This window comes from Quercus robur, chromosome 10 (assembly GCF_932294415.1).
Source record: "Quercus robur chromosome 10, dhQueRobu3.1, whole genome shotgun sequence".
In the NCBI taxonomy this organism is placed as follows: Eukaryota; Viridiplantae; Streptophyta; class Magnoliopsida; order Fagales; family Fagaceae; genus Quercus; species Quercus robur.
In genome coordinates this window covers 5,703,509-5,716,863 of record NC_065543.1, presented here as the reverse complement: position 1 = coordinate 5,716,863, position 13,355 = coordinate 5,703,509, and the positions used below count along the sequence as shown (strand labels likewise).

General features: G+C 32.6%; 1 pseudogene; it reads right to left on the bottom strand.

The window, feature by feature from the left end:
- Window positions 1–7,752: 7,752 nt before the first annotated feature.
- Window positions 7,753–8,534, bottom strand: LOC126703769 (uncharacterized; annotated as a pseudogene).
- Between the last annotated feature and the right edge of the window lie 4,821 nt (window positions 8,535–13,355).

Below are 13,355 nucleotides of genomic sequence, written 5' to 3'. Positions count from 1 at the left end.
TCAAATTTACTTTTCTCTATATCATTAAGAATGCGTTTTACTAAAATAAAGTAGATTGTGAATGTTATGATTAATCTTCTTGGTACTTTGACAATAATCCCCCAACCCAAAAAGGAATCCAACAAACAATATCCTATCAACTTTGTTTCTTCATGGAGCCGGGTCACTATCATGTCACAAAAAATGCAAGTTTTCGTGCATGTGGGATTCATAAAAATATTATATTATAAGGCCTGGTCCTACGTTCAAGAAAGACAAACAAAAGAAGATTCCTTAATAATTTGTCTCAACATGATCTTATAAAGGACTAGGCTGACCCCAATACAGTGTAAAGTCTGGTACGGATGTTAAAATCAGTCCCTTTCCAAAAAAACATAAAGTAGATCGACTGATTCTATCAAATCATGTACGTAGGTAGGGCCCTCCTTTTGAAATTACGATTATTCCCTTGATCATTAAGAATGTTCTTTTTTTATGTAAGTTCATCTTGTCCGTTCACTTGTTCGGTGGTCGATTACTTTTCTTTTCTTTGTTTTTCTCATTGATTGTGGGTCCATGTGTTCTGAATTCGTAAAGTGGACAAATAACTGTACGCTTTATCAAGTCTAAAAGTTATTCTTCAAATTGAGTGTTGACTTCTCCAAAAAAAAAAGGAAGTGCAGAAAATATACCCAGACAGTCTAGGCTATAAATATACCCAGAAAGCCTCACATTCGTCGATACACTTAAACTTTCTCTCTTCCATTTCCAAACCAACTAACAGGAACTCCATGGAAAACCCAGCCAATCGGACACAACACAACCGTGGGCTTAACAATGGCCGCCGCAATGGTTCAACTTTACCAGAGACTGAAAACACTGTGAGGGCTGTGGCTAAGCAGAAAAGGGGTAACCCTCTTGCTAGATGGGGCAATGACGACAGAGCTAGTGATCTGAATGTGCATCCAGTACAGTACAAATGTTCCATTTGCCAGAAACAGTTTGATAACTTAAGAGTTATAAGTTCTCACTTGATAAAGCATAACCGCCGTCCATACAGGGGGCTGACGACGCCTTCAAATGTGGTGTGTTTTTATAAAAACGAGCGCCCTGAGGATGAGGACCGTGAAATTTGAGTTGATGGTTAAGAGTGTTTTTTTTTTTTTTTAATCAGTATGTTATGTATGGTTAAGAGTGTTACAATCCAGTCATGTTATCTACTCCTTTATAATGAGAATATAAATCGTTCTTTTTTATTATCGAATTTTTAAGTTAAAAGAATGCCATGTGCATTCGGAAGAGATGATGCATTAGTTTCTTATTTAATGTTTATAATTATGTTGATTTTGATGTCATTTTAGTGTTTATTTTTTGAAGCTAACCTTATAACACTTCTAGCTGTATTAATAGTTTGTAATTGTGTAATATTAATGGACAAATTTATAAACCTCAAATTAAGATAGAAGAAAAATTATGACACTAAACTTTTCAAAAAAAAAAGTTTCATCGCATTTATAAAATACATGTGTGATGAGACTAATATATATTTATATATATATATATATATATATAATAGTTCTATAATACCCTTTATTTAAAAAATTTGTTTTATTCATAGGAAAAATAAAAAAAGAAAAAGAAAAAAATGAGAGCGATGATGCAAAAATGACAATATCATATCCTTTCGTAATCACAAGTGGAAAATCCTTCTTCGAAAAAAAAAAAAAAAAAAAAAAAAAAAAAACAAGTGGAGGGTCCACAAAACATTATGATGACTTCAATTATACCAACACTGTCACATCTTAGTTCAATGATTTTATTTTATTTTGTGTGTGTGGGGTTATTAGTTAATTGATTGAAGGCAGTTTCTCTCATCCTTAATTTCAATATAATGAGAAATGTTAAGGATTACTTATTGTGGGTATTATAGAACTAAAAATACCGGGCCTTACCGGACTATATCAGACGTACAGTCGAATATCAGACATCTCGGCTGAGAAATGGAAATCGGGGGTACTAAAAACTTGAAGAAAATGGAAAAATTTTGTAGCAGAAAGCTCACATCGCTGTCATCACTGGTTGTTTTCCCATGTCATTAGCCATTTCCCCCAGCATTCCTCCTTCTGTTTTGTCCATCTACTTCTCCTTTTTCTTCTTTTTCTTCATCAGTTTTGATCGAGATTGCACCTCTCTTCTTGTTTCTTTTGTTTTAGTTGTGTGTGTGGCTTTGTGTGAGTTCTAACACCCCACATGAACCCATTAAAGTGTAAAGCAAATTTTAAATTTCAAATACACTTTAGACATTTTAGGTTGGTTGCCACTCACATTTGATAAACAATTTTATGTGTTTTTTAAATAATTAATTTTATCTTTTTATTATTATTAATTTATTACCATCTAGTACGTCAGGTTATTAGCTTTATTATTATTTTATTAATGGGTTATTACTTGAGCAAGAAATAATCATATTAAAAAAGCAATTAATTTAGAGAAATATGCTATTATAAATTTTAAGCATTCTTATGCAGATTATATATATATATATATATATATATATATATATAATAGCTATAATCTTAAAACAGTACACCAATACCAATTGAAATCGAGATATTTTGTTCTCCTAACTAAACTGAAACGATCTCGGGCACAAAATTATCTCCCTTAGCCCATGCACGTGAGATTAATAAAAATATTAAAAGGGCTGGTCCTACAAGAAAGACAAACAAAGAAGATTCCTTAATAGTAATTTGTCTCTCTCCATTATATTATTAGAATTTTACTAATGTATTTCCTTAAAGTATATATTAATAAATTATTTTATAAAATTTTTTATAAAAAATGAAAAAATCACCGACTTTTTTTTTTTTTTTTTTTTTTCAGTTCTTTATAAAATATTTCTAAAAATAAATAATTAATGTGTGTCCAAAGTCAGGCATTAACCGGATTCATCATAAAATAAGGGGTCTGATCTTTTAATAATGTATTGAAGTCTTGGGCCAGACTAGGCTGACCCCACTGCAATGTAAGTCTCTCACATTCTTGTTTCTTAATTACTTTGTGTCATACTGTCAATTAGTCATGCACCAAAATTGTTCCGTACATAGCGACACTTTGTCAACCTAAAAAAGTTTCTACTTTTGACAAATGAAGTACTACTAGAAGGAAGATTTTCATAACGACAATACTTACCAAACTTTTGTCTATTTTTAAATGGAAAAAATTTTCAAAGGGGTTCTTAGACCTTCTTACTTCATAAATGGAAAAAATAAATTTCAAATCTCTCACTTCTTGATGCTTGGGAACTAGTCAATCGACCCTTGTTGCGACTGTTAGTTAGGTTTGTTAATTAAGAGATCAATGTTAAAGTCATTTAGTAGGAGATAATAGTATTGCTCACTATCTCTAAGTGATGTCACAAATGCTTGAATAAAGTACACACGATATTCTTTTTAATAAACAAAAACTATACTGTTAAATTTTGGGAAGTAAACCTCGAGTTCACGAGGAGTTTCTTGGATTCACAAGGAGGTAAACTGGAATCCACCAGAGAAAAGTTTAAGAAAATTCTACAATTTTATTTATAATAGTCTGATTTGCCTTTGATAGCTACAAAACATATAAATACTGAGAAAGTAAAACCCTAAGACAATTGGGAAACGTTTGAAACCCTAATTTACACTAATTACATGATTAGCTGAAAAATATCGAAATTTACCAAAAATGACAAAATTGAGTTAAATGCAAAATCATAAACTACTGACTTTAAGGGTCACCTAAAACAAACGGCGTTTTATTCTGACTTTTAAACTAAAAGTTATTAAGGAAAAACAAATATTACTATAAATAGCAAAAATACTATTTTCTGGATCAGAATGTCATTTCCCTTCAACTTGCCAAATTTCATACAATTCCGACACTATTGCACCAATAGTCTCTACTGACACTCTCTTGATCTTGCGTTGTGACTTTCGGTACCCCTGTTACTCCAAGAAGTCACGTGCTATCTGTTCTACATCACTAAGCCCTCCCTAATTGCTCCACTTAATTAAGATGCTGCAATAGTATAAACCATGCTGCAATAGTCAGTACACCATCATATTTTTGTTTCGTTTCTTCTCTTTTCTTTACTTTTGATTTTTGTTGTTTGTTTGTCGTCCTTAATGGGAAAGGATGGCTCAAGCGATGATGGGGCATTTGTTCACCTGACTCCTAAAAAAAAAACAGACGCTTATAATGCTTTGCCCACTTTGATGTGAAATTTATTTATTTTTTAAAAATCAGTCCCTACTTTACAAGAAATCTAACACTAGATAGAAGAAAAGGGAAAAACTCAAAAAAGTTACATGTCATTGACTAAAATTGAGAGATTTAAGGAAACTTTTAATTAAGTTTGAGAAATATTATGTTTATAACTTTTTCTATATGGTGGGTTATTATTGGTTGGCAAAAAAGTAATATCAATTGTGAATTCAAATTAGAGTTAGTAATAATCTATGACCTAGAATTTGCTGTGAAATTTTTATGAACATGTTGTGATGTAGCAATTCTCTTCAAGTTTTAGCCAAACTAAATCACTATTGCTTTTGTTTGTTTTTTATTTTAAGCATGATTTTTTTTAATGGGATTAAATCATGATATATTAATATCACTTTTTGTCAAAAACAACATTCATTTTGTACCAGGGTTTCTACATCTTACTTACTATTCTAGTGGCAAAGTCATGTTGGGGCTGAGGGGGGCCATGACCCCCCCCCCCCCCCCCAAATTTTTTTTTTAATTGAAATATATATACTCATAAATGAAATATCCCAAAATTTTAGAATATTTTTCAAAGAAGGTACCGTTTTGGCCCCTCCATCCTCTGTTTGTTTTTAAAAGAAACTCTTGGTTTAACAATTTTCTCAAGAAAGAAAAATAATAAAAAAATGCCCCTATCTTGTTTAAAAGAAAAAAGAAAAGAAAAAAAAAAAATCTCTTTTGGCTTACTTTGGTATTGATAGTTGGAGGTTGTGTTTCACACACTTTTTTTTTCTTCATCTTCAAAAAATTATGCCACTGCCACCTGTAGATTTGCAGTCCACAATCTCTTTGTTTTCTCGTTTGCCTCTCTCTATCCCATTTGCCTTTTCCTTCCCTTCTTTACTTCAAGTAATCAAGATCTACGTAGAAATAATATATATATATATATATATATATAATTAAAGTCGCAAACATGCATTAGCCCAAATAAAATTGAAAATTGATCCTAGTGAGAGAGAAGTGCTATATCTTTTTAGTCATCAACAATTCAACATAGATATAACAGTCTGGTCTTAAGATCAAATGGCATCTTTGACCATGTGTCCATTGATTTTATTGTTGCAAATGGTGACATGATGTAATCTTATGAATCTCATGCAATCATGCATTTTGCACTTTCAGTCACTAAAAGATCACATTAAAGTGGGACCCTGTCAATTTCTCTTTCTGGACTTTTTTATGATCCCTTTATGATATGATTTGATGATTGTAACTTTTTGAAAGAAAGAGATTTAAGCACCCAATATAGTACGTTAAAAAGTCAAATATTGGTTGAAGGTTGATGCATGATGCGGTTACGGAATTAGGGCACTGTTCTACTTTCAAGTCTAACTTTTTTTTTTTTGGGTTATTTTTTTATTTTATATATATAGGATTAGGTTCAAGTTACATATGGTGAAACATACTACTCAATATTTTTTAAATAGATGTAAATTGTGATAAATCCATATTTGGATTATATTATTTTTGTATATTTTTCATGCTTACGATCAATAATTATATCATTAATAGATTATTTAAATTGAAGTATTTATAATTTAAAACTAGTTAACAAGCATATAGGATGGCATGAATCTTGACTCTTGTATTACAACTGAATTTAAATTATGTTACATGACTCTTGGCAGTTATATATTTTAATTTTTGAAAAGATAATAAACCTTGTTAATGTAATCTGAACAACTCTACGATAATGCACCTTATTCAAGTTACACATCAAGAAATATTATTCTAAACAATAATCACTAAACTTGTCGGGTGAGTGAGTCATCCACCACTGTTGGAAAGTAGACCCAATCGTAGACAGTAACATCAATCGCGACAATGTTCACTACAGAACGTGGCATTTTTGTGTGATTTCGTTGCTTTGATGATAAATGTTATTACACAACTTCTTTATTATAATTGTGACATAATTAAGTGTGATTGGTGAAAAAGAAAGTTGGTCCAATGTGTGTGCCAGCCTCCTTGGATTACTGCTACTTTTCTCTCTCTCACTCTCTCACTGTCAAGTAAAAGTGGGATCAGTATTTGCCTATAAATAGATGAATGGGGTGATCTTAGCCTTCACGGCTCAAACGAGGATTATCTCACTCTTCACAGTCCCATTTCTTTCATTTCTAGCTGTTGTAAGAACAATGAACAACCATGGTATTAATGAAGTGCCGGCTCCGGCTCTTGTCCGCGGTGACCCTCCTGCTCTTAATGCTCCAAACCCTGAGTTCGTCTGCGTGGTTTGTAGTAAACATTTCCGCAACAAAAAAGCTCTAGGTGGTCATATGAGAGCGCATCCCAATCGTAGCTGGCGTGGTATCCAGCCCCCTCTACCAGATTTGAACGTTCCTGCAGCACCAGTGGAGCGAATATAGATATATTGAGACCTGACAAGTACTTGGGTTTCTTCATAATAATGGGATCTCAAGTTCTATCACTGCTTGCTTTCTATCTGATCGAGTGCATGGTTTTATTGTCTTGTTATGTTTTTTTGTTTTCGCTTTGCCTTTTGCGTCTCTGGTTTCTTCTCTTATTAAGGTTTTCTGTCTCGTCAAATCAATGTACTTTGATTTTATTTTCTCCTTCAATAAAGGATAGTCATTTTCTATGGTGTTTTTTTTTTTTTTGGAATGTGTAATTTGTCATTTACTCGTTTTCTATGAACTTATTAGTTATTTTTTTTAACACGCAAATTCCATCTCTGGCTCTCTCTTGTATGAGGTTATTTCACTATAGAACTCGTAATTTAGTTACTCATGATACCAAGCAATTTAGGCCGCTTTTGTCATTTATTGTACTTAGGTGCTGTTTTTAAGTACTGCCCATATATTAAATAGTTCTATAATACCCTCTATCTAAAAAAGTTCTATTATTCATAAAAGAAATGAAATGAAAATAAAAAAAGGTGAAATTTCTATAGTACCGCCTTTTGTTTTATGTCGAGTACGGCATGACTCCTCTAATATTGAACTTCAAAAGAAAAGAATAAAAACGAAACTTTCTTGTGATTGGGCACCTTTCTTTTTTCTTTTTATTGATTATTCAGGGAAGTTCATTGAAACAAAAACAAAATATTACAACATAGTCAACATCATAGCAAAGGACATCTACTAATGCGGGATGCAAAAACATCAAGAAGCAATACATGTGTCTACTTCTAGAAAACAAGAAACAAAATACATTTATTTCTAAAAATAACCTTGAATCCACAAGAAGAAAGGGTTTTAGAATTCACCAGAGAAACAATAAACAAAAGTCTGAATTTTTATTAATATCAATAATACTAAAAAAAAAAATGTTTACAGACTTGGAGGCCTATTTAAGAGCTTTATAAAACTTGACAAAAAAAAAAAAAAAAGCAAAAATACCATTTTGGTCCCTACATTTTGGTGTAACAGTCAATTTGGTTCCTATATTTTGGTAGCAGTCAATTTGGTCTCTGTTATTTTTTCCTTGCAATCAATTTGGTCCATGCCGTTAATTCACTAACAGAAAATGCATACGTGGCAAACGTTTTGCATTGTTGGCACACATGTGGCTAAAATAATAATATAAAATCAAATAATTAAATATTAAAAAAATCCATGTATGCATTTTAATAAAAAATAAAATTCCATGTAAAACAAAAAATTTTGAAAAAATTAATTGAAAGAAACAAATAAAGAAAATAAATTTTTTTTTTTAAATCCACAATAGAAAAATAAAAGAAATTGTTCCCACACCGTCCTCTGGTTCTTTCCACCGCCACCTCCACCATCCTCTTCCCGTGCTCCTTCCCCACCGTGTGCACGAACACTCTCGATACCACCACGTCGAAGTAGTTATCGCCGAATGGCAAGCTCCGGACGTCGCCTTCTTTGCACATCACGTACTTTCCTACTCCCTCAATCTTCGCGGTTCGTAGCATCTTCAACGTCATCGTTTTGTTCCGGTCCAACCCGACGACCCGACCCAAACTCCCTTCTTTCTTCAGCTGTGATGCCACAACATTAGGAGGATTCCGCGGCCGCAGCCCAGGTCCGGGGCATGTTTGACCGTTGACCAGTCGCTGACCGTGCTGACCATCCGGGGGCCATGTCATGGTGGAGCAGGACGGCCGAGTAGAAGAAGTTCGCGGTGGCGAAGAAGAGGCACATGGTGGAGATAGCAGTTACGGAGTCAGTGAAGCCGGCGGCGAACCTAGCAGCGCCACCTGGGAGAGTTACGCCGGTGACGGAAAACGACAACTTGAAGAAAGCACCCGTTGCGTCGAAGTAGATTAAGAAGAATAGAAAAAGAAAATAAAAGAAATTGTGGATTAAAAAAAAATCATTTTCTTTATTTGTTTCTTTCAATTAATTTTTTCAGAATTTTTTGTTTGATGTGGAATTTTTTTTTATTAAAATGCATACATGGATTTTTTTAATATTTAATTATTTGATTTTATATTATTATTTTAGCCACATGTGCGCCAACAATACAAAACGTTTGCCACATATGCATTTTCTGTTAGTGAATTAACGACAGGGACCAAATTGATTGCAAGTGAAAAATAATAGGGACCAAATTGACCGCTACCAAAATGTAGGGACCAAATTGACTGTTACACCAAAATATAGGGACCAAAATGATGTTTTCGCCAAAAAAAAAAAATCTAAAAGATATCCTAATTAATATCTAACCATAACAAGAACCAAGTTTGACCTAAAAAACATTAAAAGTACTTAAAAATAAGGAAATAAATGCCTTAAACCTAAAATGACGAAAATTACATAAATTACCAAAAATAACAAATTACATAAATTAATTTGAAGATTTTTTCCTACATCATCTACGTATCCTAAGTCCCTAACAACAACTACTTACCACCGCGCACCCTTGGTGCGATAGTCACTCAACAAGTATTAAATGCTTGTAGGGTGTGGGAGGGCAAGGGCCGAGGTTCAAGTCTTCAGAAGGAAACTTTATACACATATACACTTAGATTAGACTAGAATAGAATTTCTATCTTATATTTAAGAAAAAAAAGAAAAAAAAAAGTCAATCATGGAGACTATTATCATGATAGGTTTTAAAATCTTTCTCAATGGGAGGATTCTCTTAGCTGTTTGAAGTTTAAGAACAAGTCAATCGTGGTACGAGTTTCTAATTTTGTCTGTAAATAGAGAAATGTTTACATGTGAAGCACTCCAAGAAAGTGATGAATCTAATTTATTTGGTTCAAATGTAATTTTTTTTTTCTAAATTTATATTACATAAAAATTTGTATGTTTGGCACGTAACAGTTAGGCAAGAAAACTAAGCATAGTTGTCACAGGCGGGGGGAAGGGGCAGAATTAATATGGCTCAAACTCGTAGAACCCTAGATCGGGTCTCAGGTTGGGTTTAGATACCAAAAACTGACTTGAACATGAAAGTGGGACACAAAGCCTGACCCGATATACAACAAACTTGCCAAAAATAATTTGGGTCGGGTTGGGTTGGCTGAGTCCATACTTAGCCCTAAATAGTGTGGAGTTATTAGTGCTGAAAAGGATATACTCGGGTCATAGTGTCACTGGTAAGGAAGTCAATACCATATAAGTATCGGTCATACCAGTCTTTAAACCAGTATCGATATTTTTCCAAAATGTACTGGAAAAAATACCAGGTTATACAAGCTTATTTCGACTGTACCGGCCTATATCGACCCACATTGGCCGATATTGGCGTTTTGGTCAGTACAATAAAAAAATAAAAAGAAATGAAGAAATATTATTAAAAAACATTTTATTCAATCTAATATATTGGTTAAAGTACTTAAGCTGATATGTAGGCTTATAAAATATGTGAATTTTGAATTTTATGTTGATAAACATAAAATTTCATAAATTCATACTTACATAAGTAATACAAATATATATTTATGTATAAAATATATATAGCAGTAAATTTGAAACGGTACATTGATATCAACTGGTACCGAAATATTTCATTCCTCTGGTCAAACCGAAATAGCTTTCGATACGAAATTGACTCCCTTAGTCACTGGCGTTGAAAATAATATACTTGAATTATGGTGTCACTAGTAGTATTTGTTGTGAAAATATTGTAAAGGTAGTATTTGACATAAATGTTTGGAAGTATGTGTCTAAAGAAAATTGTGTCTGCAGACAAGGACAATATCCTATCGTAATCGCAAGTGGAGAATCCTTCTTTTAAAAAAAACAAAAAAACAAAACAAAACAAGAGGAGAGTACACGATGCGTGATGATGACTTCAATTACACCAACATAGTCACATCTTAGATCAATGATTTTATTTTATCTTATTTCATTTTGTGTGTGTGGGGTTATAACTTATAAGTTAATTGATTGGAGCCTTGGAGGCCGTTTCTGTTTTCCTTCATTTCAATGTAAAAATAAATGTTTCTTCATCTAGCGACTTTTATGTCACAAAATGCAAGTGTCCATGCACGTGGGATTCATAAAAATATCAAACGGCCTGCCCTACAAGGAAGAAAAACAAATCAAAGAAGATTCCTCAATAATTAGTCTCTCCATTATCATATAAAGGGCCCGATCTTTTAATAATGCAGTGAAGTCTTGTACGAATGTTTGTTTCTTAATGACTTTGTGTTATACTGTTCAGGGGTTCATTAGGACTCCAAGTAGAGCCGCCTCTGAATCTAGAAGACAACTTTTTTATCGAAAGAAGTACACTCCTTTGACCATATGTTTTTTTTTTTTTATTTTTTTTTTTTATAATATATTAAAAAAAGTGCAGTTCTTTTGTTAGTGGTTTGACATAAAAGTTAATTATAGAGATCTCATGTAGGTTTTGGAAAGCGTTGTACGTAATCTCCAATGAAGATACATGAATGAACAGGCACATTTGGTCTTTGTATGAAAAGAAAAATGATAGGCCTCCCATTGTCATGCCTTCCTTACATTTTATTTTTTGAGGGAAAAATAGTGAACGTGGAATGGGATTACAACTAAAAGCGTCTGTCTCTTTCATGAAAGAGATGAGAACCGGTGATTAATCATTTACGTGATGAGTAGCAGTCCTATGTATGATTGCCTATAAATACACACTCAGTCTCTCACTGTCTGTCACACAAACACTCCTAGTTTCCTTTCTTCCTTCTTCAAAAAATAAAGAAGTTCCTCTCTTTCATTTCTCAGCCATGGAGTTGAACAAGCATAACGAATTCTTCTCTCTGCAACAACACTCCCATATCCATTGGCCAAACAATGGTGGACGTAACGATGTTGTTGCTGGAGGAAGCAGGCCTCAAGCCGTTCATGAAGGCAATGAGAATTCATTCTTGTGTAGGGTTTGTGGAAAAAAGTTTCCCAAGATCAAAGCTTTAAATGGCCACATGAGAATTCATTCCAACCGCTCGCAGCAACCCGGTTCTACAAGGAGGCCAAGGACTAATGTAATGGAGCCCCATGTGAATTGCCGTAATATTCCTGATTTGAATGAGCTTCCTGATGAGGCTGATATGATGATCATGGAGCCCTACCAGAATGTCCGTAATATTCCTGATCTGAATGAGCTTCCTGACCCTGAAGATGATCAAATTTAAACTGATAGGATATGCAATGCAAGGTTTGTATTTAGGTTTTAATAGGATATGCAAGGTGTGTATTTAGGTTTTAATAAAGTCTATACTGTACAAAAAATTTTAAAACTTTTTTTTTATATATATAATAATTGTTGGGATGATACGTTGTGGTGATTGAACAAATAGTTGGGTCTATTTGAAAACAATCACTGATCATGATTTGTCATTTTAACTAATTATTATAATAAAAAAAAAAGTTTTTGAAAGGTTTTGTATATTATCGACATTATAGTTTGAGTTGTTTTTCTTTTAGTTGGGTTTGATGTACTTCGGGTCGTTTTTCTTTCTTTCAGTTGGATTGATGACTGTGGGTTGTTTTTATCCTAATAAATAAATAATCTATTACTTTCTCATCTGATTTTACTTAGATAATTGACCACTTGGCCTTGATGTTGTTTGGGTTGTTTTTTAAGTACGTCATGCACGTGTCCGAATAGTAATAATAATCTACTTGTACTTTCTTATATGATTTGACTTGCTAACTAATAATGAATTAGATAATACTTATTCTATAATTTTTTGGAAGGTTCCATTTTGTATGTTAATTAGGATTTTGTAAAGAATAAAATTTCTTTTCAAACTAGTTTGGAGAAAAATTCTTCAAATTTCTCATATATTTTTTTTTGTGTATGAATTTTGAAAATCTAACCGTTAGATTTCATGTTCCTTATATTTTTAAAATGCATATCAATTTTCATTCAAATCGAATGTTATTTACTATTCAATCAATAGATTTATTTTTTATACACAATTTTAGATCACAAAAATTTGAAATTTTAACATTTGTTTGATGACATGACAATTGATTTTTTATATTCTTGAAATTTTGCAAGCATGAAGGAAATAATAAGAACATGCAATCTAACGGTTAGATTTTCAAAATTTACAATCAATATAAAGATACATGAAGAGTTTGAAGGGTTTCTTTTCAAACTAGTTTGTAGAGAAATTTTGTTCTTTTGTAGACCAAACCAAACAAGCAAGCGCTTTAATGTACTTATTACAAATGAGAGCAGTTCCAAAATTTCAGTGCAGAGATCATAAATGAGGGCAGGCCTTATCACTAGAAGACCTTAAGATCTACACATATTGTCACGGTACTATGGCAGTTACTGAGGTTATCCATTCAGGTTGTTCTTAAATACAATGGCAGTTTCATAAAAAATTCAAGACCATATTTCAAATTCTCAATACCATAAGATTTTTTTTTTTTTGGGTGCAAAATAAAAAAGATTGTTTAATCTGACTAGTTACATAGTACCATATATGGCTACCTCTCCAACACCCCCACCCATCCTTTCTCACCACTGCATGAAAACAATACAAGAATTAAAGAGGATGTGTTCTCAGATTTTGTTAATAATATGGGGTTGTCTAGTGGGTGTAAAATCCCAAATATTTTAACTGAGAAAAAAAACATAACAGATAGAAAAACATGTTTAATTGCAAATGCAACAAATGAAGTCTATAGCTGGCATGTATATTAAAA